The sequence below is a fragment of the Fistularia commersonii genome, chromosome 11, assembly GCF_037954325.1.
Source record: "Fistularia commersonii isolate RoL2024-O1a breed Wild chromosome 11, RoL_Fcom_v1.0, whole genome shotgun sequence".
Classification (NCBI taxonomy): domain Eukaryota; kingdom Metazoa; phylum Chordata; class Actinopteri; order Syngnathiformes; family Fistulariidae; genus Fistularia; species Fistularia commersonii.
The window spans coordinates 12,833,418-12,847,240 of NC_141294.1; the positions used below are offsets into that span (position 1 = coordinate 12,833,418).

Consider the following 13,823-nt stretch of genomic DNA (forward strand, 5'->3'; position numbering starts at 1 on the left):
AACAGACAATTGTATTAAGTCATTGTCTGTTAGATGATAAACACAAAAGTAAACTGGGGGCATAGATAACCAGTGAACAAGACTGTCATTTCTATAGCCAAAAGATTGGCTAATACATGGTGCTCAACGTAAATAAATTATTTGGGATCAACATCCTTAATTGATAACAGGGGAATGTAGGCTCTTGTGGTATGCAAGCGGATGAGACACTTTGCCAGATTTAATAGAGCAAGAATTTCAAAAATATGAATCATAAAGAAAGGGATAGGTCTGTGTATTGACAAAAGTAACATAGGAATTGCAATCCCTTTCTCACCAAGACAGTAATGAAAACAGCAAATTTAATTTGTTAACATCATTTGGAAAAAGAAAGGTAAGTGTCTTGCAAACTGAGCCATGACAAAAAGACTGAATGAATGGAACCAACTTACATGAGACTGGAGTTAGGCAGATGGGGCGCGCAGAGGGGGAGGGGGAAGAGGAGAGAGACAAGGAGAGGAAGAGGAGGAGGAGTGGTTTTTGAGGAGTTGGGGGGACAAACACAGGGTAAATTTGAATAAATGAGTGGCTGAGAAGGGACGAGGCTGGGAAAGACCCCACAGGTATCTTTTTCAACTAAAAACTGCAAAACAACACCCCAACTGGAAAAGGAGTTTGTGTCATCTGAAGGTCCCTCAATTGTGCACTTGAATTGCTGTGTATTTTTTTGGTAATAATGTCGACATGATCTCAGGGTCATTTTTTAATGTCTGAAAATACAGGAAAACCTGGAATCTTAGTGCAGTTACTTCATTCGATGAGAATATTTTTCACCCAGGCTCAAATGATCTCGATGCTTTACAAAATCCTTTTCCAGGTTGTCATTTCTTGCATGTCATGCTAAATGGAATCTATTGGAAGCAATGATGTAGATCACTGCAAAGAAAAGGTAGTTCTGTGTCTATCATGACCTTCATAATCATAATGAGAAAATAGCATGAGGCTTGCATTGTTTGAAGTATCTGTCAGGGAGGGTTAAATTATTTTTGCTGAATTTAGCCACAATGACCTTAGTCCAACATTCAGAATATACTATGAGAAATTTGATCTAAATTCATCCTAAAAGGCATTTTGATGTGTTCACACATGTATATAAAAGCATCCTCCTGTAATCTGAACACTCAAGTATAATGATATCTTAGTTTCTGAACATAATGAATTCCTCAGTGATGTTCTTAAACCAAAACGGTTGTAAATCAAAACGTGTTTTCCATTATAAATTAAGAGAAACATTGACTGACCCCCCAAATGAAAGCTTTCTTTACATTTACAAATGCATGTATCGGATAGCCTACAAAACATCATTTTGATCCTGATTGACTCTGCTTCGTGTTCAAGAGCATTAGCTCCTTTTATTGTCTCTTCCTTCTTCAGTATGGTACAGACTAATGGTCTCTCTAAGCCGAACGGCAAACCAAGATACAAACCAAGAAAGTCTTGTTGAGGCTTTGCTACCATCTCTTCACCTCTATTGCCGTTGTTACAATTTTAAAATGGCACAAAAACAAATAAAATTTAAAAAAAGTACTGCAAACCAATAATGAGTTCAGCAGGGTTGTTTTCACAATGGATTCTGAAGCATGAGTGACATGGACATGTTTATCTCAGCCAGTGGCTAGCAGCTTGTTAGCAGTTAGTTTATTCATCTGCAAATTTTGTTTGTGTACTTTGGCAGATTTTGTTCAAACATTTTGTGTGCAAACCTATTTGATTGAAAAGTAATCAGTTTGAAAAACCATTGTACCAGTGTAATGCATTTTATGTTAAAGTACTGGGTGTTGATTGTTACACTTAGTGAAGAGGGACAAAAGGTGTAGAGGAAAGCTACACCCACTCATTACAACATCAGCTTTCTGACAAGTCACCCTGAAAACTCAAAGACCTTTAAATTAAATCAGTTGCAGCTAGTGTGGAAAGCAAAAACTATGTTCAGCTGGTGTACTCAAATTTATTTGCATAATTAAATACACTACTGGAATGTTGCTGATATTCTCACCACGGAAAATTTCACTATGAGAATTTGAACAGTGTCCTTATTCTTGTACTATATTTTTACAAAACATAAGCCATATTTTTTACGATCAAAACAGTTGAGTCTTTCTTGCAATACTTTATGTAGACCTGGATTTCAAATGTAAAAATTGTTAATTGAGTCTTCTTACTCATCCTGGCCAAGCACATAAAAGAGCAGTCTGGTATGTGATACATGTAACTTCAGGTTTAACATCACAGAAAAACCAGGATATCACAGATTGAATGGTAGTCTAATTTAATTGATTCCAGTGGCAAGAAAAAATGGTAATGGATTCCAGTTTTCTAATTGGTGAGACAGTTTCCATGTTCTTCATTAATGTCAGAAGATGTTGTTAGGTGTTGAATTGGTAAAGCCTAAGTTGTCCAAGCCCTCCGTGAGCTGCCACCTTACTGTGGTGGAGGGTTTGCGTGTCCCAGTGATCCTGGGAGCTAAGTTGTCGGGGGCTTCATGCCCCTGGAAGGGTCACCCAAGGCAAACAGGTCCCTGGTGAGGGACCAGACAGAGTGTGGCTCAGACCCACTGCCTTATGGGTTAGTCTGGGAAGACAAAAGGCTAGGGGAGCAGACCCTGAGAGAAAAGCACGTGTTGGGGGCACACGCAGGCGGGTCACAATAAACCGTGAACCCGGCAGCCTCCAGCAGCTTGTCAGTGTGCTGTGAGGTGGCAGCCCCACCAGCTGAATAGCCATCGCAGGGCCAACTACCCAGCATGGTGAAATAAACCAGTTACGAAACCAACCACAGCAACCAGATTAAACCGGACGGATCTTCTCGGTAACAGAACCCTGCCTGCCCCCGGACTACGCCAACTGGATCTCTGTCACAAAACCTGCATTGCCTGCTGGAATGTCCAGACACTCCTGCGCCCCGGCTATAGTTAGTTAGTCCTCTTGCACGAGATGCGTAGAGCCAACCGTGGCTACCAGGTTTCTCCATTGGGGTCTGTCGTTTCTGGTTGCTTTGGTTGGTTTCGTAACAGGTTTATTTCACCATGCCGGGTGGTGGAAGGCCCCGGCTATGCCACACTACTATCCCGTGAACTCTCTAGGTATAACATCACCCTTGCTGGCCTGTGTGAATCACGCTGGCGCGGAACTGGAGAGACCACTGCTGGCGACCATCTTTTCCTCTGGAGCGGCCCAAATGATGGCAGAGGCCTTTATGGAGTAGCCCTAGCCATCCCGCTACACCGGAGGAACACTGTCATCAGTTGGAAACCAGTTAGCAATCGACTGCTGTCTGCCCGCCTCCAACACCAACATGGGAAGCTGACAGTCATTGTCGCCTACAGCCCAACTGACGTCACCCCAGACCATGCCAAGGACACATTCTATGACCAACTGCAAGATGCCATCAAGGCCGCACCCCCCCATGACATTGTTATTGTTCTCACCAACGCCAATGCCACAATCTCCATTCAGGATCCGACCCTCCCGGCTGTAACCTGCCCAGTCTCCGTCAATACCACCACCAACGACAACGGCCAACGGTTACTTAACCTCTGCAGAGCCACCAACCTCTGCATCGCTGACTCTTGGTTCCCCCGAAAGCGAATCCACCACTGGACCTGGTACAGCCCGGACGGGGAGACAAAAAAAGCCATAGACCACATCCTCATCTCCCGCCGCTGAAAGACATCGGTTACCAACTGCTGTGTCCTCAGAGGTGCACAGCTTGGCAACACCGACCATCGCATGCTGATAGCCGACCTGCGGCTAAAGCTCAAGGCGGGAGCCTCAGCCAATGCCTCCCCCAAGCTGGACTCCTCCCGTCTTAGACCCTGCCATTATGGAGCGCTACAGCTGCTCCATCGCTAACCGATTTAGCGCCCTCACCAGCGGGATGTCCCGGGACCGGCCTCACTTTAAAAGCGAGGTGACCATGGCTTCAAAGGGAGCCGCCGGGCGAACAAGACCAGCCCCCAAGAAGCCCTGGATTTCCCAAGCCACGTTGGACATAGTCAACAGCCGACGAGCTGCTCGACTGCGTGGGGACATGGTCCTGTACTGGCGCCTCAACAGCCAACGGAACATTTCCATCCGTCAAGACAGGGAAACCTACTGGAGAAACCAGGCAACGGCCATGGAGTCAGCCTCCAAAAACAACAACCTGCGGCAGCTTTTCAATCTGCTCCGCCAAGGGAAAGCAGGCCCCCGCAAGCGCTGCTTCCTGGTTAGGGATGCGGCAGGAAACGTCCTATCCACTGAAGCTGACTGCCTCAGTCGTTGGAAGGAGCACTTCAGTGAGCTCCTAAACCATCCTCCCCTACCAGAAGCCCCCACCACCCACCCCAACAATAACCCGGACTGTCTCATCTCCCCGGTCACCCCAGCCGAAGTGAAGGCAGCCTTGTCAAAGCTCAAAAATGGCAAAGCCCCTGGCCTATGTTCCATCACAGCTGAGATGCTGAAGGCCGGAGGTAACATCATCATCCTTTGGCTCACACAAATCACCAACCATGTGTGGGTCACTGAGTCGCTGCCTGATGACTGGAGGCGGGGCATTATACTTCCCTTCTGGAAGCATAAGGGCGATCAGCTGACCTGCAGCAACCACAGAGGAATCACCCTCCATCCCCGGAAAACTATTCACCCGCGTCCTACTAACCCAGCTCTACCTGCAACCCGAAGCAGACGCCGCCAACAGCAAGCCGGCTTCATGACCAATCGGTCCACCACAGATCACATCTCTGCCCTCCAGCTCATAATTGAAAAGGCCCGGGAGTTCAGGAAGGATCGGCACCTCTACATCGCCTTCATCGACCTGAAAGCTGCCTTCGACACGGTGGACCACGGCTCTCTCTGGAACATCCCGACATCCCTCGGAGTCCCGGCCAAAATAACCACACTCTTTTGGCAGCTCTACCAAGGAGCCGAAAGCTCTGTGCATGTGAATGGCCGGGACTCTGAGTGGTTCCCCATCAACAGCGGGGTGAGGCAGGGCTGTGTCGCTGCGCCAGAACTTTTTAACTGTGTCATTGACCATCTGATGACAAAAGTCTCTGAGCGGATCCCTGGGGTCCCCATAGGCAGCTACACCCTCAGGGATCTCGAGTACGCGGATGACACCACGCTGTTCAGTGAGACCGCTGACCAGCTTTGTGAAGCCCTCCATGTTTTTGATGAAGAGTCCAGGAAACTCGGCCTGAAGATAAGCTGGCCAAAAACCGAGCTTATTATTCCTTCAAGTACCTCGGCTCAACCCTATCAAACACCGGAGATCTCAAAGTTGAGATTGACCAGCGCCGTGCCCTTGCGGCGTCAGTCATGCAGTCCCCGTGGAGGCCATTGTGGCGCCACCAGCACATATCCCGGATGACAAAGCTCCGGGTCTACAATGCCTCAGTCATCTCTGTCCTACTCTATGGCTCCGAAACCTGGCCGCTGAACAACACGCTGGCAGCCAGGCTTGATGGATTTGACTCCAGGGCCCTGAGGACATAAGAAGGCATTAGCTGGACCCAGCATGTCACCAACAAGACCCTAAGGGATCGAACCCAGCAGCCCCCAGCATCTCGCCTCGCAGCAATGCGGCGAGTTTGATGGTATGGCCATATCCGCTTGCCTGCCGAACATCCCATAAGCTCCATCTTGGCCTTTAATCCCCAGCTAGCCGGATGAAGAAGACCCAGAGGTGCCCCCCGCACCCGCTGGCTTGATGTTGTGGCCCAAGACCTCAGGGCCTGCGGTGTGAGCCTGGCATAGGCGCGGCAACTTGCCAACGACAGACCCCAATGGAGAAACCTGGTAGCCACGGTTGGCTCTACGCATCTCGTGCAAGAGGACTAACTAACTAACTAAGTTGTCCAAGCCCAAAATGTGAACCACAAACCAAATTTCACTCTGTGGGAAAAGGGATTCTCTCCTCAAGCCACCACCATATCATGGCAGTGGGGTTTGCATGTCCATGAGATCCCAAAGAGCTATTTTGTCAGGGGCTTTATGCCCCTTGTAGGGGCACCCAAGGCAAACAGGTCCTGGGTGAGTGACCAGATAAAGCGTGGCCTAAGACCCCAAAGACAAAATGAGGAAGCGTGTGTGTGACTGGTACGTGTATGGTTTATACTTTTTTCCACTGAAAGAAAGTAGATATGGTTTATTCTTTTGTCCACTGAAAGAAAGTACAGCAGAGTGCACTAGGGTGTGTGTGTGTGTGTTGTTACCTCAAAGAGATTTTTATACTGACTAGAGTCAGTCTCTGAAGTGTAATTTTTTGAATGTGGTTAAAATTGAGAAAGTTGGTTTGCAGTGACAGCTATGTCCGCAGAATACTAGGTTCAGTTGAAGCTTGGCACAGTCGATGATCTCTGTGAACATTGTGACTGATCGTTAACCACAACAACCTGTAGTGTAAAATGGGAAACTCTTGTAGTAGTAAAAATGAAAAAGATCTGGAAGGGAATGTGAAGTTCATGCACAAATTGGATCCGGATAATGTAAAATATGTAAGAAAATGGAGAAAGAAATGCAATTGGGATGGAAAATTAAGATTAGCATCATTAAAAATAATACTAGAAAAACGTATGGATGAACACGAAAAATGCAAAAACAAGAAAAAGAGTGACAAAAAGTTTGACGAAGTAAGAAAAGTTGAAAAATGGATAGAACAAGCCACTATATGAACACAAAATATACAAAAGAAGAAACAAGAAATAGGAAAAACTGTTACACAGTTTCAATACCGCTATGAAGGGAAATTTAGAAACCATAGTGGATTAGAATTCAATAAGCAGGATGATTTTCCTTTCCAACTACATCTGAAACTTGGTCTGCTGAGAGGATTTGATCCGAAAATAAGTGCATGGGTAAAGAAACGTCTGATTGATTGGAAAACAGCGACAGTAGAAAGTGTTATGGCACATGCAAGGCATGCAGAGAAATTACAGAGCCAAAGAAACATCAGTTTATGTAGTGGAAGATGATGATGATGACGAAGGATTGGTAATGTTTCAAGGAGGTCGTAGAGGACGGAGACCCCAGAGAGGGAGTAGAGGAAGATTTAGATATCAGAGAGGAAATGACAAAAGACAAAATAGACAGAGATGACACATGTTGGCATTGTGGTAAAACAGGCGATTGGTCACAACAGTGAGGGCAAAAGAGACAAGTAGGAAATGACAGAGAAGATAGGTGAAGTGAGGAGCATGCATCCTAACCAAGTGCACACACCCCACCTCATTTAGAGGAGGATGATAAACTGCCAAAAGACCTATGGACCAATGGTCCTACAGATGTGGGAAATTTGAAAACAGCAGAACCAGCAGTGATCATACCAAAAACAGACTATAGGCCAAATGTGAGACAATACCCTTTGAAACCAGATGCTATCAAAGGAATAAAATCAGTAATCAAAGAAATATTATATGCAGGGGTTATAAGACTATGTTCTGATTCTCCAGTAAATACACCAATTTTCCCAGTGAAAAAGGCTGATAGTGAACACTGGAGAGTGTTACAAGACCTCAGATCAGTGAACTCAGCAGTGGTTGCTAAAGCACCTGTTGTGCCTGATCCACATACATTGCTAAATAACCTGACACTATCTGCAGCTTACTTCACTGTAATTGATTTAAGCAATGCATTCTTTACCATACCAGTACATCCCGAAAGCCAATTCTGGTTTGCTTTCGCATTTGATGGAAGAAGATATACATACACCCGAATGCCACAGGGGTATGTAGAAAGTCCAGCAATCTTTGCAGCAGAGATCCATAAGGTCATTGCTGGTTTCAGGCATAAACATGGTAGCCAAGTGCTAAGCTATGTAGATGATCTAATACTAGCAGCAGACACAGAGGATGCATGTAGGAGTGATTCAGTTCAATTACTCCTGCACCTACATAAACATGGTTGAAAAGTAAAAAGGGAGAAATTACAAATAGTGCAGGAAGAAGTAACTTATTTGGGTCACAGCATTTCCAAAACAGGAAAGCAAATAACTGAAGCAAGAAAAAATGCTGTGAAAAAAGCTCCTAAACCAAGAAGAAAGAAATGCTATCTTTCCTTGGTTTATGTAACTATTGTAGAGCATTCATCGCATAATTTGCAATCATAACTGCAACACTTTTGAAAGTGGCATATGAAAACCCATTGGCTATGAATGATGTTCTTACCTGGACACCAGAAGCAGATGAAGCATTTGTGGAAATCAAACAACAACTCTATAGTGCATCCATACTGGCACATCCTAACTGCAATAAGCCATTCATCCAAACTGTGGACTCTAAACAGTCACATATGACATCAGTACTCTTACAGAAATGTGGGGATAAATTCAGACCAGTAGCTTACTACTCAAAACAGCTGGACAGTGTAGCTAGGGCTTTCCCACCATGTGAACAAGCAGTAGCAGCAGCCGCTCTAGCTGTGGAAAATTCGGCTGATGTAGTTCTATTTCATCCACTAGAACTATTAGTACCACATGCAGTAGATGTTCTCCTACTGCAAGCTAAATTGTCATTTCTCTCTCCGGCCAGACAACTACATTTCACAGCGGTGCTGCTGAGTCAACCACATCTTACCATCAAACGATGTACACAACTCAATCCAGCTACATTTTTACCTTTGCCAATAGATGGCACACCTCATGATTGCATAGCAGTAATATCACAAGTAGTTCTACCAAGACCAGATTTGCAAGACACACCACCACCTAATGGTCGTGTCTGGTTAGTAGATGGATCATCTTTTAAAGATGACGGAGGAATCACACATACAGGCTGTGCTGTGGTGTGGTAGGACTCCCAAACCAGGTCATAACCTCAAGGGCGTTCCCAACGTCACTATCAGCTTAAGCAGCAGAAAACAGAAGCCTGCAAGGCAGCAGAAGGGATTGATGTAACAATTTACACTGATAGCCAATATGCCTACTCCACACTCTTCGTATTTGCAAAAATGTGGCAACAACTAGGCATGGTGACGAGTACAGGAAAAAAAGTGATGCGTGCAGCACTTTTAACAGGACTACTAGAAGTTATTCTGCTCCCACGAAAATTAGCAGTGGTAAAATGCAGAGCAAATCAATCAGGAATAGATGATATTACAATAGGAAATGCCTTTGCTGACAAAATAGCAAAGGAACTAGCAAAACAAAAATACAGCATGCATGCTGCTAACCTATCAACCACACCATCATTAATTTACGATGATGTACTACAAGATGCTCAGGAGAATGCGTCAGCTGCTGAAAGACAATCCTGGCTCAATAGAGGAGCAACAGACTTCAATGGAATTTTGATGTTAAATGAAAAACCCATCCTACCGAAATCATTATTTAAAGCAGCAGCTCTTTTGACTCATGGGCCTTGCCATGTGTCAACAGGAGGGATGGAGGTACTCTTATCACAACACTTCTATACCATTAACCTAAATTCCTACTTAAAAAAAATTTGTGCACAATGTATAACGTGCATTGAACATAATGCTCAAGGAAACTTATGACCAAAGAAAGGAAGGTTTCCAGATCCACAAAATCCTTTTGCAGTGATTCACATGGATATTGTTTGGTAATGATTGACAGCTACAGCAAATGGGTGGAAATTGCACCCACAACAAAAGCTGATGCAGAAGCTGTAGTTAAAGCTATTTCTAAATACATTCTGCCAACCCATGGCATACCGGTTACCAATGACACATACAGACCTAGAGAAGGCCCACACAGAAGCAACCTTAGTGGAATAAATGAGAAAAACACTAAGACAACGAGATGTAACAGACGCAAATGATCTGCCCGAATCTCAATCTGCTCCACAGGTGAAGGTCCGAGTTGGTGATTGGATATTCGTGAAAGTCATAAAGAGAAGCTGTTGGGAGTTCAGCACGCTGGGAAGGACCACTCCAAGTGCTTCTGAACCCGCGACCGCAGTGAAAATTGCAGAACGATCCACTTGGATTCATCAATCTCACTGTAAGGTACTCCCTGTTGATGCTACTGACACTGGCTAGTGGGGAAGGCTGACTACAAAGGGGAGTAAGAACGAGTCTTACTCGTCTCAAAGCATCAGCTGCGTCAGTGAAGAAACCACCAGATCCCTAGCCGTTTACGTTGGAAGGATCCAGGATGAGCCAGCCAAAACAGGAGAACCCAACCCAGCAGGAGAAGGCAGAGACAAAGAGAAACGAGACACGAGACACGAGAAAAGAATAAAGAACTCTCAAAATAAAGAACCAGCTAGAAGGTAAAGAGGACAGTAACACTTTAATGCCATTTTTACAGTTTGACCCTCTTGGATGGATTGTGAATGGAACTTGGTGGCAAATAATTTTAAAATGCCTTACACCGGTAATTGTGATTCCTATCCTGTTTTGTTTGTTTACGATGTGCATTATTTCTTGTTTGAGAAGCATGATTGCTAAAATGGCTTCCACAGCCTTTGTCAAGATGGCGATAATAGCAGTGCAGACCCAACCAAGGACTCACGACACTGGACAAATATATGGGGGACTGCCTATGAACGATTCAGAAAAAGAAAACAATAATGACTCAACTGTTGAAGACGACGATAATGTTGTATGAAGTGTTATCTGTAAACTATATACCAACATGGAGTGATGATGCTGAAGTGTTTAACATTGTTCGTAATCTCATAAACAGGAGGGAATTGTTAGATTTTTCTCACTACATTTATAACAATTTTATCTCAGTTACTCACAAGATGACGACCAGACATGTTTTCTTTCTTTGAGCACACCCGTCTGTGAACAAGTACCTATCCTCCCTGAGCATAATTTTGTTTCTGAGGCACAGTGCAGTTGTCCTTGAACTAGGAACCTATCCTCCCTGAGCATATCATCCTTGGAAAACACATCACAAAGCCCAAAGGAACTGTTTAAAACTATAAACAGATGCAGCATGAGCTGACCTCACTCCTGTATGACTATGCATGAACTGTATTTTCCAATGAAAGTTAATATGTAAATGAACACACTCACACATTAAAAAGCCGAGCAAGAAGGAACTCAGTGGGATTCTTTCGATCTTGCCTCCAAAGAGCACGCTGAGTCTTCCCCTCTGCAGAGCTCAAAATAATAATTGCTTGTCTTTATTATTTCTTATGATAACCTCAGTCTCCAGCATGAATTAGTTACTCTCCAACACTCTTCCCCGGTAAACTGCAAAACCACTGCAGGTTCCTGTTAGCCAGACGAGCTAATAAACAAACTAAGCCAATTTATGACTTGGACTGCAATTGCCATCATTTTGACAGCCCTTTTTCACACACGCACGCACTGTTGTAGACTATATCAATAACTTATTTTTCTTCTTTTGGCTTTTCCCTTCAGAGGTCACCACAGTGAATCAACTTTCTCCACCTAACCCTATTCTCTGTATCCTCCTCTCTCGCACCAACTACCTTCATATCCTCTCTCACAACGTCCATAAATCCTCCCTTTGGTTGTCCTTGAGACCTCTTGCCTGGCAGCTCTAATTTCAGCATCCGTCTACCAATATATTCACTATCCCTCCTTTGTACATGGCCGAACCATCCAAGTCTGGCTTCTCTGACCTTCTCTCCAAAACATTTGGCATGTGCCGTTCCTCTGATAGACTCATTCCTGATCCTATCCATCCTGGTCACTCCCAAAGAGAACCTCATCATCTTCATCCCTGCAGCCTCTGGTTCAGCCTCCTGTCTTTTCGTCATTGTATCAGTTTCTAGGCGATACAGCATCCCTGGTCTCACCATTGTCTTGTACACCTTTCCTTTCATTCTGGCCGATAGTCTCCTATCATATAGTACCCCTGACACTTTTATCCACTCATTCTCTTCACCTCTTTTCCACACTCTCCGCTGCTCTGGACTGTTGACCCCAAGTACCTGAAATCCTCCAGCTTCTTGATCTCCACTTCCTGTAGCCTCACTATTCCACCCGAGTTCCTCTCATTCACACACATATATTGTCTTGCTGCAACTAACTTTCATTCCTCTCCTTTCCAGAGCTTACCTCCACCTCTCTAGATTTTCCTCTACCTGTTTTCTGCTCTCACTACAGATCACAATGTCATCTGCAAATGTCATAGTCCATGGAGATTCCTGTCTTACTTCATCTGTCAGCCTGTCCATCACCATTGTGAAAAAGAAGGGTCTCGGAGCTGATTACTGATGGAGTTCCACCTCCACCTTGAACTTCTGTTACCCCTACCGCACACCGTACCACTGTCTCACAGCTAGCAAACATGTCCTGCACCAGTTTAACATACTTCTCTGCCACTCTAAACTTCCTCATACAATACCAGAGCTCCTCTCTTGGCACCCTGTCATATGCTTTTTCTAGATCTACAAAAAAAATGCAGCTCCCTCTGGCCTTTTCTGTACTTCTCCATTAGCGTCCTCAATGCAAATACTGCATCTGTAGTACTCTTTCTAGGCATGAAACCATACCGCTGCACACAAATGCTAGAGTTTGCACTGTCTAGTTTCCACTACTCTTGCCCATAATTTCATTGTATGGCTATTCTTAAAAATTGGCCCCATAAGATTTCCCTAGTCCTCTGGTGTCCTCTCACTCTCTAAGATCCTTTTGAACAATCTAGCAAGAAAGTACTGCCGCCTCTCCTTAATGCTTCCATACCTCCACAGGTATAGCATCAGGACCAACTGCCTTTCCAATCTGCCCAATGCCCTCCTCAGTTCACCTGTATGAGTCTCTGCTACTTTGTGGTCCATGATAGTTACCTCTTCTACCCTTCACTCACTACTACTTCACTTTACTTTTCAAAGTACTCTTTCCATCTTACTATCACTCTTTTGGCACCTCTCAATACAATTCCCTCTCTATCCTTCATCACATGACCCTGCTGCATGTCCCTTCCATCTCTATCACTCTGTGTTGCCAACCTGTATTAATCATTCTCTCCATTTTGTTCAACCTAGCATACACGTCATTCTATGCCCCTTGTTTGGCCTTTGCAACCTCTAATTTCACCTTGCACTGCATCTCCCTGTACTCCAGTCCCCTCTGTGTTTCACTTCTTCTTTGCTAACCTGTTTCTCTATATAGTCTCCTGCACTCTCATTCCACCACCAATCCACTACTCTGATAATCATGAACAGAATCTGTGTCAAAGGGCAACCCTGGTGGAGCCCAGCACCCACTTGAAAAATATCTAATGTTTTGCCAAGGATTTGGTCGAGCTCTCATATTTGTACAGTGACTGGATGGCTAATAGTAACAGCCTTGTGACCCCATACTCCCTTAACCCCACTGACCCCCTCGCATGCTGACTTCTGATCTCAGTCTAGTTTCCACTACTCTTTTCCATAACTTCATTGTATGGCTCATCAACTTTATCCCACTATAGTTGCCGCAATTCTGCATATCCCCTTTATTCTTAAAAATAGGCACCATCACAGTTCGGCTCCATTCTTCAGGCATCGTCTCACTCTCTAAGACCCTATTGAATAATCGAGTCAGAAAATCTACCGCTGCCTCTCGTAGACACTACCATACCTCCACAGGGATATCCTCAGGACCAAATGCCTTTCCACACTTCATCCTCTTCAATGCCTTCTCCACTTCACTTTTACTGATTTGTGCTACTTTGTGGTCTACAACAGTCACGTCTTCTACCCTTGCCTCTCTTTCATTTTCTACATTCATCAGGTCTTCAAAGTACTCTTTCCATCTTTCCATCACTCTTCTAGCATCTGTCAATACATTTCCCTTGCTATCCTTAATCACCCGGACCTGTTGTATATCCTATCCATCATTATCTCTCTGTTTCGCCAACCTATATAGATCATCCCTTGT

At 44.6% G+C, this 13,823-nt stretch overlaps 1 protein-coding gene across 1 annotated transcript in view; it reads right to left on the reverse strand.

Annotated features, from left to right (window-relative positions):
• clec16a (C-type lectin domain containing 16A) overlaps positions 1-13,823 on the reverse strand; it is a 64,989-nt gene that overhangs the window by 42,917 nt on the left and 8,249 nt on the right. The gene's annotated exons all lie outside the window — the stretch shown is intronic.